The following is a 3,933-nucleotide window of genomic DNA, read 5'->3' on the forward strand; positions in this document are numbered from 1 at the left end:
GATTCATTAAAGTTATTCAGAAGCTCATCATCATTCTCCAAGTTGTTTTGACAGAATCAAAACTCCAGATCGAAGCAAATACATCAACAAATATATCTAAAGTATAAAGGATCATTAAACACAAGAGAAATATGATCAAGAACAAAGAAATCATCCCAGTCAATATAGTTCAAAAGTATTCAAAAGGCTGAAATATTTTTATTCATGTATATTGGTTTTGGTCAAAATTGACAGGGCATTACCAACAACTCTTTTGACCATTATTAACTACTCTAAAATGCCTATAAAAGAAAGGCCAATGCTCAGGGAAATTGTAAAAGTTCAAGTGCTAACAAGTTTCATAAAATCATTCACATTCACATACTTGAAATTCTCACTTTCTCAAGAAAGAATCAGTTCTGATTATATGTCAATACTTTGTTATTATTGTACTGAATTCTTTGTAAATAATCGAATCTCAAACAAGAGCAGAGACATCTCAGATTCTATAAAAACAATCTCATCATTATTATAAAACTCAAACTATAAGAGTTTAGTATAGTTTGGGAAGATTGTAAGAAATCCTATCAAGGTTGATAGGTGACCTAATTACATCCCTTTCTGGGTGGAAAGAAATTATGTTTGTAACAGATCAAGGTTGATCTGAGTTAGTTGTTGTAAAACCAATAAGGTTCTTTGTTTTGAACACTTAGTGGAAAATCTCACAGTTGTGAGGACTGGACGTAGCTCAAGTTGGGTACATCCGTGTGTGATATTCTTTCTCCTATCTCCTTATTTAGTAAGCCTGATTAATCATTTAAGTTAAAAAACATAAATTGAATTTCTGATTTTAAGCTAACCAATAACGTTCTCCGTTTTCTGGTTAAAACCAATAACATTCTCCATTTTCTTTCTTAACCAAGATCATTCTTGAGTTAAATCCTTAAGATTTTCAGGAATTTTTAAATAGAAACATTTACAATTCAAACCCCATTCCTTGTAAATCGACATTGTTACTTCAAGTTTTACCGTAGCCCACGATGGACGTTAATATTCACGAGTATAAACAAGTAATACAATGGTACCAAACCCTAGGAGAGAATAATGCATTGTTCAAGAATATGCTAAAGATCCTTAATCATAGTTGTCTCCTCTTCTTTTATAGTTGAATCTTCCATGGGAAATGGGTCTCTCTGATCTAGGCCCATTTACTCCATTGCAAGTCCTTGTGGTTCCATAGTCATTTTTAGGACTGACTAGGTGCACTGACATGTGTAGGGTAAATATTTTTTTCATAATATTTTTTTCATAATTTTCCATAATATTTTTTTCACATCAATGTGTAGGGTAAATATCCATAATGCCTAATTCATTGTCTAGTTATAAACTCATACTAAAATTTAAAAGGGACATTTCATTAGTCTCAGCCCCAAACATGGACTACATCACCAAGTCACCAACTATAAAGATGAACATAATACATAATTATATTATAAATACTAATGATCTCTTTATCCAAAAATCAGACCAACAATTATGTCAATTCCTTACACTGTCTTCTTCTCCATCTCTCTTTTCCAACAATTTCCCAGCCTCAAAATTATCTTCATGTAATTGAACCCAATCAACTTAGAATGATTATAATAAGCAACCCCCAAAAAAGCAAGACTATAACCAATCAAATTAAGAGGTGTAACAGTATCCTTAATCACAGACCAAGAAAAAGCAATAAGCAACCAATCCTTCACAACACCAGCAACATTCATAGTCAAAGCTGAAGTCTTCCCAACAAGCAAAAACACAGCAAGATTCAAAGCAAAAGCACACAAAGAATTACTCCCGAAAACCCAAAAATCAAATACCAAATTTGATTTAGCCCTCAACAAAGGGTACTCCATAACAAACCAAGGAAGTGACAAAAAAACCAAACAGCAAGGGGCAATGTAATAAAGAGAAGTAATAGGATTCAAAGATATCCCTTTCGAGTTCAAAAGAATTTGAATTAAAACCAAGCGCGTGGCTTCAAACGCTACAGCCATCAGCTGCAACGTTACGCCGAAAACATCGAACTTGGCTTCGCCATAGGCGGCTACGGCACGCCAAGTGAAATGGAAGCCATATTGATCATGGTTTGTCTTTTGAACGATTCTTTGTTAAACGAAACGCCGATGGAGTAAACAGCGACAGGCATAAGAGCTTTGAGCATTTGAATGAATGAAACAGAGAGGTAAATATAAGCAGAGTTTGAGAACCAAAGGGAGAGAGAGTAAAGTGCACCAATTGGGACAACTGATTTGAGGTATGTGTCTAAGGACATTGAAATTGGGTCAACTACTTTGAAGATGCGTACGAGGGTGTATGCAAGGGAGGAACAAAAAGCCATGTGAATCATTGTTAGAGAAATAGGGAATGGCCAATTGTACATTTTTTGGTCTAAAATGTATTTGTTGTAGATAATCACTGTGAAGCTTAGGAAAATCCATATGGAAACATATGTGTATGAAAGGACCACTTTTTTCACCACACTCTCTGAGACTGCCATTGTGATTGTTTCTTTGTTTTTGGGTTTAGGAATGAAAGTTATGAAGGAGATTTAATTGGAAGGGGATATGAATTGAATTATTTGGAATTATTTGAAGTTTGGAGAATAAAATATTTGATGCGATAATTGTGCTGTTTGGTGGAGGAGGATGGGATTTGGACTATTTAAGGTCGTTCGGCTTTCTTCTTCTGTATTATACACTAATAACGTACGACTTCTTTTTTGAGTGATTATCTATCTTTTTTTTTATTCAAAACAAATAATTTCACCGTGTGAATTTAGATGGTGATTATTACCGCTTTACCAAAAATAATAATTTTTTATAGAGGTAAGAAAACTGTGAATGTTTAACAACTCTTCTTTTTTCTTTTTTTTTTCTATTTAACTGTAAATAACAAATATTTTTCACTTACAATAGTCTCTTATTGAGAATATAAAAACTATAATATATTGAGATTTAAAATATAAAAAAATTGATTTTTTTAATTTCAAAATTAAATTGAGTGGACAATATTTTTTGCGGTAATTGAATCAAGTAGATGATATTTTCCTACTAATTAGTTTTTTAATAAATTAATTAAATATATTTTTGTTTCCAAAAGGAATTTAAACATGTATTCTTTAAAATTTTTTTAAATCAATGACTTAAGTGGGTAGAAAAATATTGAACTATAATCTCTTATCACACCAACTCCTCCAAGCCACTTAATCACTCTCTAATGAACTTCTGTAGTTAAAATTTAAAAAATCTAAGTTCAAATGTTAATTAAAATAATTTTTTATTAAATTTTACTTATTTCTGAACTAAACTTTATATTACTAAAACTCTATTTTCATGGGAATATATCAATTAAGTCAACAAATTTTTTTGCAAATCACCAATAAAATTATATATTTTTTAAAAATAAAAAAAAATTTCAAATAGATATCTGCATAAGAATATTGTCTAAGAATTTACGAATTTCAATTTTTAAAAATTAATAATTTCATCACAAAGTTTATATTTTTTTTAATCTTTAACGAGTGTTTCCAAGACCCATATATTTTATATATCAAAACCAAACTTTACTTATTTATTTAAATGAGTCTAACAATATTACTTATATTAGTAAATAAGTCAAGTTCAAATAACATATTTCATTCACAAGATAAGTTAAAACTTCAATTTTCATCTCGACTCCATCCATTTACTACGCTATTAGAAAGACATCCAAATTTCAATGTCCATTCGGTTTTTACTCTTAAAAGTAACGTTAGTTGTAAAACTTCATAGGAAAATAAAGAAAATCATGAATGAGGAGCACGTCTTGAAAGATCATGTAGTCATCATTCTGTTGTTTTATTAGTACATAAATCATGTCGGGATCGTGTTATTATAACTTGTTATAAAAGAAATATACAACTAAGAAATG

At 30.6% G+C, this 3,933-nt stretch overlaps 1 pseudogene; it reads right to left on the bottom strand.

The window, feature by feature from the left end:
* Positions 1 to 1,320: 1,320 nt before the first annotated feature.
* On the bottom strand, positions 1,321 to 2,689 carry LOC101512127 (probable sugar phosphate/phosphate translocator At4g32390; annotated as a pseudogene).
* Positions 2,690 to 3,933: the final 1,244 nt, after the last annotated feature.

This window comes from Cicer arietinum, chromosome 1, assembly GCF_000331145.2.
Source record: "Cicer arietinum cultivar CDC Frontier isolate Library 1 chromosome 1, Cicar.CDCFrontier_v2.0, whole genome shotgun sequence".
Taxonomy (NCBI): Eukaryota; Viridiplantae; Streptophyta; class Magnoliopsida; order Fabales; family Fabaceae; genus Cicer; species Cicer arietinum.